Raw genomic sequence first — 22,176 nt, forward strand, 5'->3', positions numbered from 1 at the left:
ACTCCATTCAGCCACTCGGCCAAAGTTGAACCACTTGCCCAAGTGCCAGCCATCTTGAACAGCTGACCAGGTTCATACTTGTGTACATCGTCGATCAAAAAGCAAACATTACGCATATCTGAGGCGCAACATCACTGGGTAAATATTAGGTGGCGTGTTACGTTAATAGAAAATGCATACATACGTAATTCTAAAGATCCTAGTTTCTTAAGCTGCACTGAAAATGAGACTGCGCTGAAACTTGCCTTCCTCCGTGCCCTCTGCACAAGCTCATTGTTGTGTTTCGGTTTCGGTTCTGTATTGCACTGTAGGAATGCCATGGGGCGCCGTTCTGGCATTCCTGTTCTACCCAGGCGACGTGTAAATAAAAGACTGTGTGGAGAGTACTTTTTGAGTGCGGACGTTTCTTCTGCTTCAGCGCTTCGCGCCAAACCGCGTCTTCGGGCTGGCTGGCGTCCCCGCCGGTGGCGTTGGCCACCGCCAGTCTTCGCCTGCTGCTGCGCCGGGGCTACCAGCCCCCAACACAGCCCTCATGTTTCCCGACGTATTGACAGATGGCGTCCATATCTCACGCAGCCCCTCTTCTATCGTCTTTAGACGACATTTGCAGCGAAGCACGCAGATACACGGCCAATTTTTATGTGTGCGCGGGCAGTTTGAATCTATTTACATGCGTTTGATGTCTGCACTGAGTGTCCTTTAGAATAGTCAGCACCGTGGCCTCTGAGATTATTTCCGACCGAGTGCCTTACAACACCGCGGCTAGAGCTAATTTTCGAGGCCACGTGTATAATCACCATTGTCGGCCTGTTCATTCTAGCGCGTTGCTCGACCGGCGCGCGCCCTCTTTGTCCTCTTATTAATCGTCTGCTCGCTCCCCGGGCAGGTGCGGCCGGCTGGTTAGCTAATTGGCTGGGCGCTATACCTTAGAAAGTCAGGACATGCTATTATGAAGCTGATTAAGCCAAATAATGCTAAGGCCGAGCTAATTAAGCCACGTATTACTAAGACTATGCTAATGAAGCAGTGTAGGTCTAAGAACAAACTAATTAGGACCACGCTAATTGACACGACGCTAATTAGGAGCCTGTAATTAAAACCAAGATAATCAGGACCTTACTCACCGATATCGTGGTATTTAGTGTAGTGCTAATTAGGATTAGGCTAATTACGTCTATACTATTCAGGACCTTGCGAATTACAACTGAGTAATTAATGTCGTGGTAATTAAAACATTACCAGTCAAGACAGGAATATTCAATATCATGTTAGTTAGGACCGAGCTAATTAGGAAGTTCCTCACCAAGTACGCGGTACCCAGGTAGCACACGTGGTCTAGAAAACGTTTTTTAGGGATAAATGGGATAAAACGGATTCTAAACCAATTTCGACGTTTAAAAACGTCACAGAAAATCCGTATTATATCCGTTCTTGATAACGTACAGAAAACGCATTTTTAAGACCATTTTGGTCTAAAACGTATATTTCAAGACGTTTGTTCGATCCTAATCCAATCGAGACGTTTCAAAAACGACTTGTTCGTGAGGTCTATAAGACGCACTTTATAGGACGTTTTGTCGCCAAGCACCGGACCGCGCACCACTTGGCCCTTGAATGCATGGGCATGCATTAACCACCGCGGATTGATTGAACTCGAGCCTGCGCACGCCATCTCGCAATGCAATAAAGAAAGTAACGCGCAAAAGAATAAAGGCGTATGGCGTCTACATTGCATCAGCAATATTGAAGACTTCAAAGTTCGTTAAACAGTAAACTTTACGTAATTTACTGTAATTTACTCTCAGCGATAACCGTCTAGCTTGGGAGCTCACACCAAATTATTTCATGAACGTTCAGTGGCTCACAAGACCGGTAAAATATTTAGGCATACCTCTCGAAAATTATAGCGACAGTGATCCTTATTGCCTCGGGCAGACATCTCCAATCCGAGAAAAAGAAGAAAAATGGAAGGCCAAGGATTTATCCATTTTTGCGCGCGCTACCATTTGCAACTTGTTCTTCATTACAAAATTTGGGTACGCGTTGCATGTATGTAAGCACAAACCCACTGCTGGCGCGTGGGTGCCAGAGTGCCCCATGGCAGACCAACTTATAGCCAGCTAAAGGAAGATAGAAGAAAAATGAAGCGGCTTTACATACTCAGCGTCGCGAAGGCTGGTTAAACATTGGAGCAAGTGGTATTACATTGGTAGGCATGGTCAGCATCGGTACAAACCAAGCCATACACATTTTCCTCCTGCTCTCCCAGCGAAATGTCTTCCACAAAGTCTTTTCTCTCTCTCTTATTTTCTCCCTTTCTTTATCTCTCTCTTTCTATCTATCTCTCACCGTGGCACATACGCTTTTGCCCGCGGACTTCAATTTAAGTGGGCCCGTGGTGAGTATTGGGGCTCGTCCTATTTCTGCTGCGCATACCCAGTAGGAACTACGAAAGGTCCCCGGAGAATACGACCTTAAACAGTCCCGCTGGTAAAAAGATGCACCCAGACCAAAAGATCATCGACATATTAATACGCAAGGGGACTGAACGTGAGAAATAGATCACGTTCGACTGCAAAATTCTCTGTATGCTAAATGCCTCCTTCTCAACAGCGATAAATGAGAGACATGCGCTTCCCGAATGTGTCACTTTCGTGCGTTCATAAAATACGGAGAAGACCTACATTGCTCAGCATACTTCGAAGAAAAGGGAGGATCAGCGCTGCTGGAGCCGAACCTTATCCGAGCAAGGACATTTGTTCTAAAACAAACCCGCCTTGATAACTCTAGGAAACGTTGCAAGTACGTAACAGATATTCCTTGAAAGTCTGATTCAGCAGAAGCGATGAACTGGCGTCTTGATTCTGTCCGTAGTCTACAAAAGCTCTTTAGCCTATTTGCATCTATATTGCGTAGAAAGAAGTAATGCCATTTCTTTCGATACTTTTCCATCGATGTAGGGAACCTCACACCTTCGCAAGTCGTAGTTACTGATGGGATGCTTTCCTACGAAGAGAAAATGTGTGATATCACAGAGGCTCGTGGAGGTCACCTTCAAAAATTTATAACAGCCGAACTGTTTGTGAAGGCCATAATCTGTCTGTCGGGGACGGAAGACTATCATCGTCATGAACTGGCATGCCCTCACTTTGTCCTCCTTACAATGGTCTACAAGAAAAGTAGTGGACTGAATGGCGTTGAACGCGTGACGCCGCCGAAATCGTTGGAACCGACCGCCGTCGCAAAATTTAAAAGACCCTACACGCAACGAACGAATAGGAGACGACGTAGAGGGAAAAAGTCCATCCATGAGAAATAACATTGCTGGCACAAGGATGTGTGACGTATTATCTTCCATCTCTGCCCTATGATGGTGACATATGAATTAACACAGTTCCAATTTTAATCAAAGAAACATTATGTTTTCGGATCTCTTTAGGAATGTAACCCTCAGATATGTCGCGCAAATCGTCTACACTTTTCGCTGATCAATGAAGAGGAAAATGTGGAAATTATCCTACGTCTTATGAGAAAATTGTGTTACCGCCCTACTACCCCAAGCTGGCCCAAAAATTTCGAAATTACCCTACAAGTGCGGTAATTACCCGACGGTTGGCAACCCTGCTCCACTGTGTCTTTAGCATTGCGCCTCGAGTGCAAACTGCGATCATTTTTTTTTTTTTTTGCGCTAGCAGTTATATGGACACTCTCGCCGGTTTTTTACCGTCGCCGTCATCTTCCGTATCAAGTCAAAATCGATAACATCGCCCCGCGCGTCGTATGCTCTACGCTTCAGTAAAACCGCGAAAGCGCTGGGGACGAAGGCGGCTCAAGCAGATCTCAAACGAGTCGACCATCTCCGCCGCACGAAAGGCGCATGCGATAACATCACCCCACCTGCTGTGCCTGCCATCGATGGCTCCTAAAACAGAGGGGAAACTCCCCGCTCGTCTTTCGTTGGTGGCTGGTTGGGGGGAGGGGGAGGGATAATAATGAGGAGGAGGAGCTGCATCGCTCCAGCAGTAACCGCGAACTTTGATAAACAAAATTGTGGTTCTCACAGCTACCTCAACAGACATCGTAGACGGCTCGTATAGCCTTCTACGTGCTGTGCTCTCAACGCTTACTTCGCGGTCGGGGCGCCAGCCAAGACGAAAATCGCTTCGCTCCATAAAGCTGCGGTACTGCCTTATACCAGCGTTTTGTAGAGTTACACGAGATCGGATGCAAAAAAACAGCTACCAGCCTTAGGTCGTATAACATCCCAATTAGTTGCTATCGCATTCATTGTTTTGCCCTTGGGCGGAACTGATTTTTTTTTTTGCCAAAACAAATAGCAACTTGATCAAATTATCCCAGCCTGTAGCAAATAAACGTAGCTAATAAATGCGCTATACCAAGTATTTTTATTAATGCCACCCCGATGTTAAGTTCACAGTTAAACATCGGTCACAACTACCTGTCTTGCAACTTTTCGCCCGCTGTGTGCTGTATTTTGCACTGTATTCGCCTCAAACAAATTTTTGCGCAGAGTGAAACTTCATGGACAGTGACTATTACAGTACATAATGTTTTACTAATTGTTATCTTCCTAGTAATTGTTTCCCAGCTAGGGACGATATCCTTCACGTCTAAGCCCCTTTAAAAATGTAGTTCTTGCGTAGGTCTTGGTGTAGTTGTAAATCCTGCGCCTAATGTAGCTTCACTAACGTGAGTACGGGGCAACCCAGCAAGTCCATTCGCAATTACGCGCTTGGGACCACCTCGGCAATCGCGCGCTTGCCGAGGCGGTGACACTGTCTTGCGCGGCGCGGGTATTATCGGGATGTTTCAGAGATGTTTTTCGCAGTTTGAGGTAAATTAGAGCGGTTAATTCTTGGTTATTTCTGTATATTATATTATTCTAGAAGTTATTAGTTTATTTTGCACTGGTTTTGAGAATTGTTAAACTTGTCTTAGACTTCGTGTGACCACGGCGTGACCATGCGGCCTGATGCAGTGGGTCGGCGACAAGCCGGGCCCCTAAGTTGTTGCGCATTTAAAAACGCGCGGAAGCGTAAAAATTTAAAGAACAAAAAAAGACTCATTTTATGGGTAAAGTCTGTGACCGTTCTGTAGGGAAAGTAGTGCCCTAATCTAATTTAGAAACAACCGATTTTCGCAGAATATGTCTTCAGGAAAGATTTTTCTGGTTTCGATATCTCGTTCTCAGTTTTTTTTTTTTTTTTTCAAAGAAATCGCAGGTAGTTGAGCGCCATAGGTGGCAAAGCTAGCGTTGAATGCCCCAGGATACTTTACCGTGGCGACTTTGCACGGAACATGGGTTTTCCAGGGTTGCCGGCAAAGCGTCTTCCATCGTCTTTCTAAGGTTCATGAGCGCCAACGTGCGATCGCAAGGAGCATTCCGAGAGTGTCGAAACGCGTGGTTGGCGTTAAAACGATAGTAAATGAAGAGACAGTTTTCCTGGCATAAGTTAATACAATCTCACAATAGCAAAATCACCTCTCTCACAGCGAGAAGATACTTGGTAAGTGAAGAAACGCGCAAAAAGATAACGTTGGTGGCGACGCTACCTCGAAGTTTTCCATGACGTCATAGATTTTGACGGAATCTGCCAGGGCCTGCGTTATCGTAACTTGGTAAAAATTCCTTACGTTGTGTTGTTAGGAATCCAAAGAGTTTAAGTAGCATGTACTAGAAAACCTTTGTAGAACCAACATTGCCAGAATACGCAAAAAGACTGAAATTTGTGACGTCGCATGCCTTTTCAAGGCTGAAGCCTCGGCGCGAAATTGAAAAATGAACGTTTTACCGTCATTTTCTATACTTATATTTATGCACTGATGGTGAAAATAATGGCGAGAGATTTCTGAAACAATAATTTATCTGTTTCAGCGGAATGTTGCACCTTCGTATCCATTAAATTTTTGCAATCTCGGGAACTTCCTTATGTGTACGCCTGCTTCATGTCGGCATTACATGTCGGCCAATAGAAATGGATTTTACTTGAATATCACGAAATATTTCAGCGAAGCGTTCATAGAATGTGTTCTGCTTGTACAGATTTTTTATCGCCGACACAACTCATCCATGATGTTCAAATATATTCACAGTCTACAAGCATGGGCCTTGAATGCTTACGGCGCTCCAGAATCGCGAGCTTTCATTGCAATTCGGACGCCCAGCCAGTATGCGTGAACTTTCGTGGGTGTATTCCATGGTAAAGTGAGGCACTTAAAGCCCGAGTGTTTGTTTCTGTGTGTGGCTTTACAGGATGGAAACTCTGGCTGTCTTGAGGGAGTTTTCATTAAACCGTCAGGCCAGTATCCTGGATGCACCTTTTTTTTACCGTGAAAGCTGTTATGACATCACAAAAACAGCCGAATTTGGGGGGCGTAGTTTTCCGGCGCAGCTATTGCGCACTATGACAAAAAAAAAAGAAAAAGTGCTCGAGCGGGTATAAAAACCAGAAATATTGCGGGGCCAGCAAGCATACTACCTCAGAGAACGCCAGCTTTTTTTTATGTTCGCATAACTGAATTGGCAACCAAAGCGAACATTACAAAACTGTGTCAGCGTAGATTTTGCCGACTCTGCGGAACTAACATTGTCTAAGGTTCGTTAAGTTATCCAGTACAAGCAACCACTTGGCTCGCAGAAATGAGCCACGCCAGAGCTCGAAACTTCTTTGGGAAAAGACCCTGTGCAAGCGCTATGTATGGAGGAATAGGGTTAACGCATGTAACGGAAATCTTTACCTCATACCAAGCTTCGATGGAAAAAAAGAAACAGCGAATGGGAATTGAACCATGCACTCTTCGTGGCAGTCGAATATTTTGCCACTGATCCAAGTGGGTGTTTCAAACATGGTCGCAAAAAGATACCATAACAAACCCTCTCCCACGCTTCCAGTCTCGCGCATTGGGAGTACTCTCCATACCAGACGCCCCAGGAAGTCCTGGAGATGGCCGTGAAGAAATGGTCCCGTTACCGCGCACCACGGGACAAGACTGGAACGCACTTGACGCGCTAGAGGAACCGGAGGTGGCACCAGGGCTTCCGTTGCATCCTCAACCTGGTTTTGGAGGACATCTACATCAAGACAGACCAGCAGCGCGTGGCGATCAAATGACACTGCAGAGAAGTAAAATTCGGGCTCGTTAAGTACTTGCTGACCGGAATTTAGGTAAAATTACCGGTAACAAATAGCGTGTCCTAGTGGCTAAAAAAAGTCACACTTTCACTTACAGGGCGAAGGAATGAATGCGATAGCAAGAAATTGGAATGCCACAGGAAGAACGGCAAGCAGCTAGAAACTTGCTGCACACTGCTCAAACAAAGGACGCAGGAAAATAAAACACAGAAGGTGAGTGCCAACTAACTACTGTCACAGCTCGACACTTGCAGCGCGCTGCTGAGACACATAGAAGAACTCATGAAAATAACACGCAGGTGTACATAGGACGAGCGCGACCTGTCACGGTTGTCACTTCAACAAACCCATACTTTGGCTCTTCAAGCTAGCAGATCACTCCTTTCGCAAACGCGGCCGCTGCAGCGAGCAAAGTGACTTTCGTGTTGTCTATAGACTATTTTACGGACGGGTTTCGATGCCGCCATGCTGGGATATTAACCTTGGCGTGTTTTATCTTGAACAACGTAGCGAACAGTGTTACGGTGGGCGTATACACATGAAAATTGTTGGGTTGGTGCATTCGGCGTCTCTGACTTTATAAGTTCGCGTCAGGGAACACAAAAATAAGAAAACATTTGTTTAACAGCTCATGATGGCGGCGCCCGTATGCCTTACGTAACATAGTATATAGCTTCAACGCAAACTTTGCTGAACGCACAAGACGTACAAAACCCCCCTCAAGAGGTAAGTGCGCGAGCATGGCCGACCACACCCTGTATGTCAAAGTACAAGTCGAAGGCGCACATCCCAACTCTGGCGAAATACTAGGCAGTTTCAAAATTGGGGACCCAAGAAATTTGCGAGCGGCCAGGAAGCATGCGCAGAACGCAAGCCACTCCCGGACACTTGCGGTCATGTTGTCCTAAGACCCTGTAGCGTCTTCGTTTGGGCGGCAAACAAAATTACACCATCTCCCGCTAAAGGGGACCATGAGGCGATGCGAAGCCGGAGCACTTGCACGATCGCGTTCCGTTGGCGTTCGTTGGGCATGCTACCGACCTCGCGTCGTGGAACGCGAAGAGGGACGCTACGCGCGTCGTATCTTCCATCTAGCCTGGCCGTTAATTCTCACAGGGCGAGCGGGGAACGCGTTCGACAGGCGGGCGAGAGGGGGGCAGCGTAGGAGAGGAGGGAAAAGGGGAGGGGACGCGCATGCGCTCGAGCTCATCGCGGCGTTGCGCAGGAGAGAATTTCGGCATGTCTAGCCCGCGTTTCAGAGGAAGAGTGGAAAGGGGGAGGGGAGAGGGGGAGGGGAGAGTGGAGAGGAGTATGTGAGAGGGAAAGTGGAGAGGGTAAGGGGAGAGGGTGAGTAGAGAGGGTATGCGCATGCGCAGTAAGGGTGGTCACGCCAGGCCCGAGGCATGATGGCAGTTTGGCGTCCGGGCCATGGGGCGTCGCTACCGTCGAAACGATTGCAGCGAACCTGGTACGGGCGGGGATTGAAGGCCTCAGTAAGCCTAATTAAAATAAAATAACGCGGCCACGGTAGTACACAGTAGTAAATAAAAACGTGCTTCTGCATTAAACTATAACCAGCCACGAGTATTACAAGGCAAAGTTTTAAAGAAGTTTTGTAAACATGACTGTGCGTGGCTCCGCTAGGTACCGCCGCCATCACGCCTGCGCAGCGCACAAGCAGACGTCGCGCAAGCAAGCACGAGAGCGCATAGAAACGCAAACTTTACCACCGCAGCGAGGAGCAGCGATGTCGCACCTTTATTGCGGCGTGAAGTGGTGCGATTCCTCGGGGAATGAAGGCGAACACTTCTTCAGAATCCCTGCTGACCACAGGTATTTATACTTTCACTATTATATATTTCCCAAGATGTTCGCAAAGTTTTGATTTGACTGTCGTTGACCGTTATGATTTGAAACTGCTGAATGAACAGCGAGTTTTCTTGCTGCCATTCGTTGCTGCAGCTATCTGTTTGAGAAATGGTTACGATAATAAGTTAAAATTAGTGGGCGGGCTGCAGTTTGTGGCTCGACGCGCGTCACCTCTCAAAAGCGGAGCTGTTCGCTAGTTATGGTTGCTCACGTTAGTATATATGTGCGTGCCTCACTGCCTGACGTTACCTCTACTATCTCATGAAATCTAACCAATTCGGATTACCGTGTCATGCAACCGTGTCTTCAGGGTGTTTTGTTACGTGTTACTTTAACTTATGCGTGCTAGTAACATTAACGGAGTGGGATAGTTGTTGTGCTCGCTGCAGCTGTTTTTTTAAGCGCTTTAATGCGTGCGTATACATCATGTCCGTGTAGTTTATGGGTGGTGCTCGCAGCCGACGAAAGTATCGCTCGCAAAGTTATTGCGGAGGCCCCAGTAGCGAACTCGGGACACTGCCCTCAGATTCGAATGTGTGCTGCGGTGTTGCACAAGTGAAAACCACCGCGTTCCTCATCTGTGTGTCTGTTTACACACCGACCGCCTGCTCGGATTTTTGTCGCGCTGCTCGACGGGGGACCTTGAACCAAGCGTGATACCCACCTGTCCCTTTTCGCTCTCGGGAAGCTCCCGGAAACAGTTTCGCTTATCTCTTCATTACTCCCTCGTGATGCTTCCAACGGGCGAAGGCATGGCCAAGCTCGGTTTTGGATGTTCATGAAACAGGCCGCGCTTATCGCGCGGGGCCACTTTTTTTTTCCCTCTCTAATCTGGACCCATTCCCACCGCCACCCTTTCACTTTTCTGTATTTTTTTTTCAATGCGCTGTTTGCGCTTAGCGTTTACACACCATAATTCCTTATAAGCTTTCAATATCGTTTCGACTCGCAAAAGCAGTGGAAAAACAAGAACTCGATCGAGTTGTGTTTCATATATCAAGTTTTAATTCAGAGAATATTGACGGGATATATGTAGTTATCTGTAATTATAATTTAGTGGAGATTAAAAGCAAGCACATTTATTAAGCTTAGTGCCATGCCTTTAAAAGCTTGCAAATGTATTTACTCTACCAGCTGTTTTTTCACCGTAGCGTGACTAAGTTCGAGTACTTTAATTGCAGACAACCAGTTTACTGCAAGCGAGTTGCCGTCCCTGCTGCTGAGACTGCCCCCCTAGTGTGGAAGGTAGGTGTACCGAACAAGGATCTGTTTCACCTTTCTGCTTGGAATGAAAGGGTACAGAATATTTGGTTGGTGGTGCCACTGTAATACTGCACGAATGAATAGCTTGCAAAAAATAAAAACAAAGAGCGGTACTATTTTGTATTCTACACCTGCACACTTGAGCAGATTGTTCTCTGAAATTAGAACAGTAGGTAGAAATGCCACAGCTGTTTTTCAATTACCAGTGCTATGAGAACAATTGCTGTACGTAAACCTTAAATGCAGGAAATGTACTCTAGGGGAAAAAAAATGTTGTTTGCTTGCACTCATAGAGTATCATTTTGCATGCTTTCCAGTAAGAATGTCTGAGTGCACTGTTCGCATGGTATGGATGAACTGATAGCATGCTGCACAAACGCAAAATGAAGAAACAGGGAGATAGAGCAGCGAAAATGGCTTTTGGCATCTCACAGTATAAATAGTTTGTACTCTGTCCTGTTTCCGTCCTTACTACTCTAGTGTTTGTGGAGCTCGGTATGAGTTCACAACAAACCAACCTCCCTGCAAGAAAACTTTGTTGCGTGGTATAGATATCTTTTCTTTTTCTACATCAGTGCATAGACTCAGTGCTTTCTTTGTTGAGCTCATTCCATAGAGATGAAAACACTGAGTAGTTTTCCTCAGGCACATGTGAAAATTGCTCCATAAGTCTGTTGCTCAGTATTCACACGTGCAATGCAAAGTGAGGGTATTAAAATACCTGCTTGCCAGCCTTTTATAGCATATTTATTTCTTTTTCAACAGCCGCTTCGCCAAGCACAACCACAAGAAGGCCCACACCACCGTCACAGGTTTCACCAAGTGATGGTAAGTGCAAAAAGTGAGAGAGAGAATTATTGCAAAGTACACATCCTGCATCTGCATAAGGAAGCATGGACCAGTAGTCTTGATGTTTTCCTAGTAGGTATGGACACCTAAGCCTGTGTAATATTGTCACAACCTATAATGTTGACAAAACCATACATATAGTTCAGGGCCTGCAACCCGTGATTTAGTTCACGCAATTATTTATATTTCAAATATAAGGTGGGTGCAGTTGGACCTACATAGTTCACACTGAAAATTGTGCTGTCCGATTTGTTGTGATGAGCGTAGCTCTGCGAGATAGGCCAGCGGAATATGATGCACAATCAAGGTGTGCATTCATGTAAATGTGGCTTATGCAGCCCAGATAGCTATTTATGAGATGAATAATTCAAAATCCTCCACTTTGTAAATGTCATTGCCTCTGTTCAGCATTTCATGAAATGTTCATTTTTGCAATGCTTTGTGATATTTCCTTAATCATGGATGATTCTTTGAAGATAAAATGCTTGGAATGTATAAATCAATTATGATTCCTGTCTCAGTCGCAGAATACACATTGCTTCCAATGAAAAATGGCATGGCAGCACATAGTGGTCCGCATATTAGGAGCCCTGTGATTGCGCCCTGATAGCTTAATCGTGATTTTTTTTTTCTCTACAAGACTGATGAAAGCCTATACCTTCGCATTCTTCCATGTCTTTTTTTTTCAGCTGAGCCTAGTCCGAGCGGCCTCCAATTTTCCAAGGAGGGCAGCAGCGCGGAGCAGATGCAAGAAACGCCAAGAAAGTGGGCGAAGAAAACGCAGCTCTGTGCACACCCTTCGCACCAAAAAGAAGCTGCTAACACTTCACTCACGAAGTGAAAGGTACCGCAAGGCAGTCGGTCAGATGAAAAAAAGGGACGAGGCGAGGCGAGTAACGCAGCAGGAGGTTTTAAACAAGCTTGAACCGGATTTGTCAAAGGACCTTTTTTGAACTGCTTAAAGCACGAATCAGGCTTGGTACATTCCCCCCCCCCCCAAAAAAAAAAACATTGGTCCAAATGGATGAAACAATTCACTCTCAATTCACGCTTCCTCAGAGAAATGCTTCACTTGCCACATGTGCGGACACCCAGGTGCTGGCTGGCAGACATCCCAATGACACCTGGTATCATTCCAGGTGCCATGGATGCAATAGAATCAATCATTAAAGCTTGGCCTCTGCAAGACAAAGCATGCTGTCTTTTATTCGATTAAATAGCCTTGAAAAGACATTTGATGTACGATCAATCAAAAGATATAGTGATTGGCTACACATATGATGGAAACACAAGGACTTCTCGTGTGGCAAATGCAGCCATTCTAATGGCTGTGTCTGGCATATCGAGAATTTGGATGCAGCCAGTAGCCTTTGCAGTGTCCCACAATGCAACGTCAGCTCTTGCAATGCACAAGCTGCTATTAGATGTAATTATGCAGCTTGAAAAAAAAAGGTCTTTTGGTAAAAGTGGTCATCTATGATCAAGGGTCAAACAATGTCAGCCTGTCAAGAATGCTGATCCATTCTCTTCATGAACCATGTTTTACTGTCAACAACTGCAAACTATACTCCATGTTTGACATCCCACACCTGATAAAATGCACGCGGAATAATTTGAGAAAACACAAGCTCACGATTGGCTCCGAGGTTGTTGACTGGGCGTACATTGAAACCTTTTACAAAAATACTCGCAAATCACGCCTCTAACACACCAAGTGAACATCTAAAAAAGAAAGATTGCTAAGGAAGCTCAAAGAGCAACATATCTACAAGATGCCCTTTGCTGACACACGGCCGCTGGATAAAAAGTGCGCTTTTTCATCCAGCGGCCGTGGCTGACATAAGAGTGAAGTATGCCACACAAGTATTCAGTGAATCTGTCTCTGTGGCACTCCCCACTCTCATTGCCATTCAAGAGCTTCCTCTTGATGCTAAATTTACAGCTCTGTTCACAGAAAGAATGGATAAGATTTTTGACAGCCAGAACAGTTCGACCCCAAAAAATCAGCATGATAAGTTGCGGTATGCAATGATTGATGGGTCGGAACACCGTGCTTCCCTTGAGTCATGCATCAGTTGGTTTGCCCAATGGCACTTTGGTAGTCCTCGGAACAAGCAGCCGCGCACTGTTAAAGGTCGGCAGATTAGAATCAAAGCCTTGTTGTTGCTGTGGACTGGTTTAAAAGAGGACTTTGATTTCACTCATCTTTTCACACGTTGATTGCAGCAAGATCCCCTAGAAAACTTTTTTGGAATCATTTGTCAAAAACATGGCTGCAATGAGACACCAAATGTGTACCAATTCGTGGCGGCTCTAAAACATATTTGGATTGGCAAGCTCTTCAAGCTTTCTCAAGGAAACTGTGAGGTGACAACAATTGCTTTCCTCAACAACTTGGAGAGTGCATCTGCATTGTTGTCAACTATAGCAGCACACCAACCACAAGCCACAGCACGCAGCAGGCCTCTGATTCATCTGATGTGCAGGCATCTTCACAAGATGCGACCGACATGGTGTATGAAAATGTTGTGTACCATGTCGCTGGTACTCTTGTGAACAGCTTTCTTGAACTGAGGACTAGTGAGTGCATATGTGAGAGAACACTCCTTGAAGTGGATGGAGGCTCTCTCCATGGACGACACCAATTCTTTGCACTACTCAAGGAAAGTGGTGTACCCGAGAAACTCCTCGGTTCCATTGCAGTAACCTCTGAATCATGTCTGAATTACATAAAGGAATTAGATTCGGCCTTCAGACATGAAATCAACTATTGTGCACATTTTTCCAATCTGTGCAAAAATCTGGTGGAAAGGATGCCAATCCGGCAAGCTATTTTCTGTTCAGTTGGCTGCACTGAGAAATTTCTTAATATTCTGCCGCACAAGGCTACATTGGCACATTACATTTGTAAACAAAAACACACGAGAAACAAAGTCAAGGCACAGTGCTTCTGCCAGCAATAACGTAAAGTAGCAGGCTAAATTTATCCTGTGCCTTTCTAGAACATGATTATGTAAATTGGATTTCCAGTGCAGCCTTCTGCACCCATTTCCTATCCATTTTTTAGATGTGTTGCACTATTTCTTTTTTTATGTGTATATGTACGTATTTTATGTATATATGTATATTTTATGTAGGTATATATTTATATATGTGTATTTATAATTCTGCTGTGGTTGTATGTAATGCTTTGACTACTTTTGCTCCTGCTGCGTTACTTTTGTATTATACAAGTTTAACCGACTAACTTTTTTTTTGAAGCCTTGTGTGCCCCTATCAGCATGAGTATTACAACCAGAGGTTCTGGATTGCTTTAGTATTGGGAAATGCCAACACTTCCCAAAATGCACTGGAAAACCCTGCTCGTTCTGCTTTCTTTCTGTTTGCTTGACATGGTTTGGAAGGCAATCAAACATCCAGCCTCCCAAAAAATGCCAAAATTTATAATACTGACGACTCGTTTTACACTGAAGCAGTCTTTACAAACAGTAACAGTGTGATTAATTCACAATGAACGTTGCAAAAATAGGTTGATTAATAAAAAATGTGGAGGTTTTATGTCCAAAAACCATGATACGAATATGAGGCATGCAGTAGTGGAGCACTTCAGATATTTTGAGCACCTGGCGTTTTTTCAACGTGCACCTAAATCTAGGCAGATGGGCCTCAAGCGTATTGCATCCATTGATATGCAGCCGGGATTCAATCCCACTACGTTCGGGCCAGCAGTTGAGCACCGTAACCACTAGACCACTGTGACGGGCCACGAAGGTTGAAGCATGCATGAATTCAGGTGCTCGCCAAGTCCAAAAGATTTTCAGCACCCAGGGGCTCTGTCACTTTTCAATTACAAACCTCTGGTCATGACTGTTGTGCCACTGCAAAGAACTGATGGTGTCAGCTATTCACAGGCATAAAAGATACATTGATGAAGTGCTCAGCTCTGTGAGGATTCCAGAGGGGTTTGTGCAGAAGCTGCGACTCGGTTGACATGCATGTTAGTTTGAAATAGAAGCATGCATCCATACTCACTGAAACTATTCACAACGTACTGTTTGTGTAGAGCAACTGTGTTTCTTGTTTAACTAAACTCTGCAAACTCCGACATTCCACTTCCTGAACCAACGAATGACAAGCGATGCAGTTCTAGTTAATGACACATTATGATGAAACTGTGCAGCGTTCCCCATCTGCAATTTAAGTACTGCTCAGAAAATCTTCTGACATTGTGATGGATCCAACATGATACCTGGTAGAAAAATAATAGGGAAGCTGCGTTCAACTTTGCACTTTACTCTACTTATTTCTTTGATAAGATGCTTATCTTCGTGTATATTTCATGTTACCTTGAGTATTTCGCACCACTTCCAACTTGACTAATGACCTGTGATCATTCCTGTTGTTCACCAGTCACAACCACAATGTTTCCACAAATTTCAAAGGTCACCTCTGCAACTGAGTCTAGACCATTCTTCGTTGCGTTTTTCTCCCTTTATTACTTGAAAATTAAAGCATCGCGTGTCTTGTTCACATCACGTGAGCTTGCCTGCAACACATTTACCTGGAGGAAAACATGATCAGGGATAGCTGAGCCAAACGGTAGATTTGTCTCACTGCTTTTACAAAATAATATGCTGTAGCACTGCAGCATATTATGACATTGATCTACTTATGCTCCATGGGTTCGTCTACATGAGCCAAAGGCTATGACTGTTAGGTGCACTTTCTGTGTACATATATGCAAAAGTATGTGTGTGTGTGTGTGTGTGCAAAAGGGAGTGACACAACGCAGGGCAATAAAAAAAAGTACAGGAAAGGGTGTTTTTCCTATACCCCTTGTTTTCTTCGGCTTGCGTTGCGTCATTATCTTTTGCACAGTATGCACCAACCATTCGAACAACTTGTTTTGTTATGATATATTTCAATGCGCGGGATTGTTTCGCTTCATGCTGCTAGTCATAATCTGTACAACTCGTATGTGTACACTTATTTACGCTGATGTAGCACTTTATATGCTTACCCTGCTTATGTGATTGTATTATGCTGTATTATGCGTTTTCGTATCCTATTTATATTGTACGCGTGCTCGATGTACGCATTCCTGTATTCAGGTTTTACCACAGCAGTATTTCGAATCTTTTTCGTTTTCTTTTGTTATTGTTACCGATATTATAGCCCAAATATTGCCTAAACGTGCAGCAATTTACGTTTCCTTCAATAAAATGTCATGTGAAGAAAGTTATATGCGCTTTTTGCTTCTCGAGCGAGCGCCGAAAGCGGCTGCTATGCAGCTGCGACGGCGCCGCTCGCCACCATTCGCCATGCTACCACAGAGGCTACAACGAAGCAGAAAAACAACTACACACATTACGTACGTACATCGGCAATAAATAGAGAAGACAGTGCAGTAGCAATTAGTGCGCAAACGCTCGAACCGACGTCGCGGCCGCGGGGCCGGCGGCACCACGAGCGAGGAAGCGACCGCGAACGGGCGCGGCCATATTGGATTTTTTCCTTTCGGATTGGCTCGCCTCCAGCAGAAATCCAAAATCCAGTCAATCCCCGCCCATCCCAGGAACCGCCACCGTCGCCGGAAGCGGAAAAACGTCCCCATTGGCCCTATGGGTATGTCACTCCACTGGTCACGCCGCACACCAGCACCACCGGATTGAGCTCCGCCTTAAGATACTTCGCATCTAAAACCGCAGAGCGCGCGACCTCAAGAGAAGAAATAAAGACGGCGCTTGGCAGTGGCACGTGAAGCCACGGCTCGCGTTCCCTACGAGCGTCGATTGTGGTCACTAAGATACAACGTCATTTGGCTCTAGTTGGTACATATTCCTGAGGCTAAAATTACAGCGCAAACGCACTTCTTTGCCCTTCTTACTTCTATCAAACTAGAGCATGCGCCGGAGTGGAGCGAGCGCCGCATGCTACAATTGGCTATGCTTTATGTGGTTTTGCCTGCGTTACTATCATCATCAAGGCGCTCGAAGAACAAGAGGAAGAAGACTTCTCTTTCGCGCGAGCGTGCGCAGAGATGGTTATACTTTACCTGCGTAACGTGCGTTTGTATTCTGCCGTAGACCGAATGAGGCATGGCGTAATTGTCTAAGGCAGCAAGCTGTGGAGCGAGCGGTCGCCGGTTCGAAACCACGGTCGAGCGCTTCGGGATTTTTTTCTTCTGAATTATATTTATTTATTGCTTTAATTGATATATATATATATATATATATATATATATATATATATATATATATATATATAAAGGGCATGATGGCGACGGCAAAATTCCGCCGAGAGTGTCCATATAATTCCTATCGCAATAAAATACCAGGGACGTTCACAGGCGTGATATGGGGGGCGATCGGAGAGCTGTTCGTTCCGCTTGTTCATTCTCCTGGGGAAGAACAAGCGCGCTGATTGGCTGAAGCGGGAGATGCCACTCAAGGCCGGGGGGGTGTCGCCATTTCTTTTTTTTTTTTGAGGTTTTCTTTTTTGGTGACGCCATGCCGCGTCATAAAGAGTGGGGTGATCGGAGATCTCTGTTCTGCGCCGTTCGTTCTGCGCCCATTCTGGCGGCGCACGCGATTGGCCGAAGCCGGAAAAAACCACGTCTCTGAGGGGCGTAGCCATTTTTCTTTTTGCTTGATCTTTTATTTTCTGATGACGTCATACCGCGTCATAACGAGCATGTCGTCTGCTACAAACGAACGGAGCGCGAGACCGTTCGCACGCGTTCTCTCGAGCGAACAAGGGCTTGGAGGTGCGAGATGCGTTTGAAGACATGAGCGAGTGTGACGTCGCTTTCGGTTCTCGAAACGAACGGTGCGAACGAAATGAACGGGCCTGCCACTGGGCTGTGGTCTTACGCGCAGGGACTTCTTAGTTCAAAAGCGCGACCAGCTACTGCCACGTGTCCTCCCAGTCCTCACTCGTGAACGACGGCCCCAGCGGGCACGACGGCGTAGCGATCTGTGGGTGCTCCTTCATAAAAGCCAGCAGAAGCTCCCTTTGACGATCCGACACCCGGGAGCCAAGCCAGACGTTCCGGTGGGACGACATTTTGAAAAACTGCGCCAACCGCTACTTTTTTCTTTTTCGCGTGCACGACTTCACCTAGCGAGCAGGTTAGAAAAATTAACACCAATAAATATGAGCACTGAAACCTATTGCTGTTTCAGAAACTGTTTGAGCTTGAGAATAAAAACAATAACGCAAGCAGGTTAGAAAAATTAACACCAGTAAATATCAGCACTGAAACCTATTGCTGTTTCAGAAACTGTTTGACCTTGAGAATCAAAAAAATAACTTTTCGTATAACAACTGTATATATTAGAAGGCGAGGAACACTTCGTTTTGAAATATACGGTCCCCTTGCCGAGGAGAAACGATGCGCGTCTACTTCCGGAAAGCTCGCCGCTCACCGCTTGACGATTGGTTGTCCTCTTCCTCTCGGCGGAAGAGAGCTGCGGACCGCCCACTTTTGTGACGCAACACCGCCAGAACGAACGCGGAACGAACAGAGATCTCCGATCCCCCCCATGGATCACCACGCTCGTAAAAATATGACGTGATTCGTGACGCCACCAGGCATAGGAAGTGTGTTCCACATTTGCCACTCGTAGAGCATCGGACGCGGTATAGGCACCGTGCAGTCGAGTTTTCCAGCGCGACTGCAGCGCCAGAACACGAAGCGTAGCGGATAAAGTAAGCAATATTGAGACGGGGTCGGTCAAAATGGAACGCGATGCGCGCGTCTCACTCCCAGCACGAGTGGGCGGATGGTGGCTGCGCTAGACGGGGGACGCGTGCGCGCGTCTGTTTTCTGTGTGCGCCTAACGACCAATGTGAGCGAAATTGGGACGGGCCAGTGCGAGCAACGCAGCTCCCTCTGGTCAGTGGACGGTGCCTATTCGAAGGTCGCAGATTTGCTCTCTGCCGGCGGCAAGTTATCTTTTCGTCCACTTTACTTTCTTCACATTTCCATTATAATTACAACGAACAGCGTCCCGTATTCTTTCCTTGGCTTTCTTGTCTCTTAGTTCTAATTAAGCACTAGGCTTGTTGTGAGTAGCGGGGCTTGCCCAATTTCTGTGGCATATACCCGCTAGGAGCTGTGTTACTTACGCCGACTCGGTCAGCAAAGGGTCGACTAAGAACAGCTTCGGTGTTAATAAATTACACCATCTCCCGCTAAAGGGGACCATGAGGCAATACGAAGCCGGAGCACTTGCACGATCGCTTTCCGTTGGCGTTCGTTGGGCATGCTACCGACCTGGCGTCGTGGAGCGTGAAGAGGAACGCTACGCGCGACGTGTCTTCCTCTAGCCTGGCCGTTAAATCTCACAGGGCGAGCGGGGAACGCGGTCGTCAGGCGAACGAGGGGGAGCGTAGGCGAGAAGAGAGATGGGGAGGGGACGCGCATGCGCTGAAGCTTATCGCGGCGTTGCGCAGGAGAGAGGCACACCATCCCCCGCTAAAGGGGACCATGAGGCAATGCGAAGCAGCGTTTCAGCATGTCGAGCCCGCGTTTCAGAGAGGGAGTGGGAGGTGGAGAGAGAGAAAGGAGAGAGGGGGTGTGGGGAGGAGGTGTTTGCAGAGATCTTGCGCATGCGAAGTAATGGTGGTCACGCCGCACGCCGTTCGCGCTCCACCATAAGATGCTTCGCATCTAAAAGTAGTAGTTCGCTTTGATTCTTCTTAGGCACACTGCATGATCGATCACGCGAGTTTTCGAGCATTTACATCACAGAGTATCTAGAAAACACCGCGAGCCCGGTTGCACACCGCTGATGGAGCCAATATATGATTGAATAAAGCCATTTGTTGTCAAAAAAAAGCCGCAACAATTGCTCTGGCGAACATTTCAAGAATTTGGCAAAAGCTACTTCAAGGTGTGGTGAACCTGAAGTATAAAAATGGTGTTTCGATTCTGTGCGCAGTTTACAAAAGCCTTTTAGCTCATGTTACATCCAGCGCGTTCCGAAAAGAGCTTTGCAATTTATTACATAACTGCAGTCATTCAAATCATCACCTGACTCGCGTAGGTCGTTGCAGAGCCTCCTCTATTTTTCAGTGCCTGGGCGAACGCTCTCCTCGGGCCGTCGAGCGCGCGCTCCGCGTCCGCTCGCCGCTTCCGCGTGGTGGCAATGTGCAAGTAGACTACGTAGAATTACTGTATATGCTACCTTTGGGTAGCAGAGTTGCGCATAGGTCTGGCTAGCAACCATGGCTATGTCGCGAAGACTCACTCCGTTTTAGGGGCGAAGCTCCTTATGCCGTCGGCCTGTCCATTCTCCGTTTGTTTGTAGCGTTGTAGTAGCCACCTCTAGCTCGTGAGAAGCGCGTGTTCTGGTATGCAGTAGAAGAAGAAGACGACGTTGACGAGTGAGACTCTCGTGCGTGTTCGCCTGTGTGGCATTCTTTCTTCTTTACTGCGCGCGTTCTGGTATGCAGTAGAAGAAGAAGACGACGTTGACGAGTGACACTCTCGTGCGTGTTCGCCTGTGTGGCGTTGATGCTGTGCCTGATGACGATGAAGAATTATGGCAGAGTCCTTTGTAATGGGTTGGAAGCATTCAACAACCTACTCGTTGCGCAATTCACATTGTGTGACACCTGGTTACAGAATTCGCGTTGTGCGACGCTCGGTGCTTATTTTACTCTTCTACCACGCTATATTGCATATGCTAACGTGGTTCCTTCCCGACATGAAGCCTGTATAGGACCTTTTCGCAAAGCAGTTTCAAGCACCGGCATGGCTCAGCGGTTGAATACCCAGGTTCGAACCACGTTCCATCCTGGAATTTTTTTCTTATTTCGTTTTTTTTTCTTATTTCGAGCGATACTGGTTACGGACACCGGCGGCGGCGGCGGCGGCGGCGGCGGACAACTACGGCGCCAAAAACGGCCGGTGAAATGATCTCATAACAGCTTTCGCTGTAAAACACTGAATCGTCGGGACGGCACATCACAAAGTTGCCATGCACACCGAAGCCGTAGTTGTAACGAAATTGTTTTTGAACTGCTCTGATAGCGTCCGCGCAACAGTAGTTGTTTGTGTACTCACAAATTCTCATATTTTGCGGCCTAAAGTTCACAGCGCGGTGCCAAAACGCGCTCGTAGCAAAAGCGAAACCATCAGTACGAACATACATGCAGACGCTCACACATGCAGAGGCACCGTCAATCGTCGCGAACCCGTGCGACCGCTGGCTTGAGGCTTCTTTCTGTTATGCTCCGTTTGGTTATACAGGTAGTCTACTCTAACGAGATATTTAACATAGTTTGCACTCAGGGAGTGACTACCTTTCACGCAAGAGGCCGGTTCAGGGGTCTCCAACGCGGTGACCGCGTGAAGCGGGTGCTCGGTTTTCTGCAAAGAGACTGCGACTGTAGACTATCTTGTGCTTTCAGTTCGCCCAAAATGATTATTTTGACAGTAAAGAACACAGTTCCTTTCGAAAGTACTTACAGAAATGCCCTGGAGGGCTTCCGCGAGGTGTTTTTGTAGAGCGCCGACAGCAAAACGTATGGGGAGCGCGCCGGCGGTATCCTACCTAGCACGCAATCGAGGCGCGCCCGATAGAGGGCGACTCCGTAACTCCTCGCGGCCAATTCCGCAGGCAGTCTGTCAGGCCGTGCTGCCGCTTCGATACTTGCACTCGAGTTTGATAGTAGTCGCGTTTTATTTTCAATTTCAGGCCATTGCAACCGCCCCAACGCCTTAGTATGTCATATTGTGTTCCAATCTGCAAATGGAACTGAAAGAAATCACGATTGTCTTTTTTTTATTTCCCTTTAGTGATAAAGAAAAAAAATCTCACAGGGTCCCTTATGCATTCATCTAAGACGACTGAAACGCGAAAGCCATCTTCTTCTTTTTATTCCAGTCAATGTATTGAACATTCCGTGCCTCCCTCCGAGATATTTCTGCGCCTAACGTGGTTTTCTTACAGCCTCAAGGATCGGAGGCAGTGCAAGCTTTCTGTACATCAGCGGAGGCATGCACTGCCTCCATGATAGACCCATTTTGACC

Source organism: Rhipicephalus sanguineus, chromosome 10 (assembly GCF_013339695.2).
Source record: "Rhipicephalus sanguineus isolate Rsan-2018 chromosome 10, BIME_Rsan_1.4, whole genome shotgun sequence".
Lineage (NCBI taxonomy): Eukaryota > Metazoa > Arthropoda > Arachnida > Ixodida > Ixodidae > Rhipicephalus > Rhipicephalus sanguineus.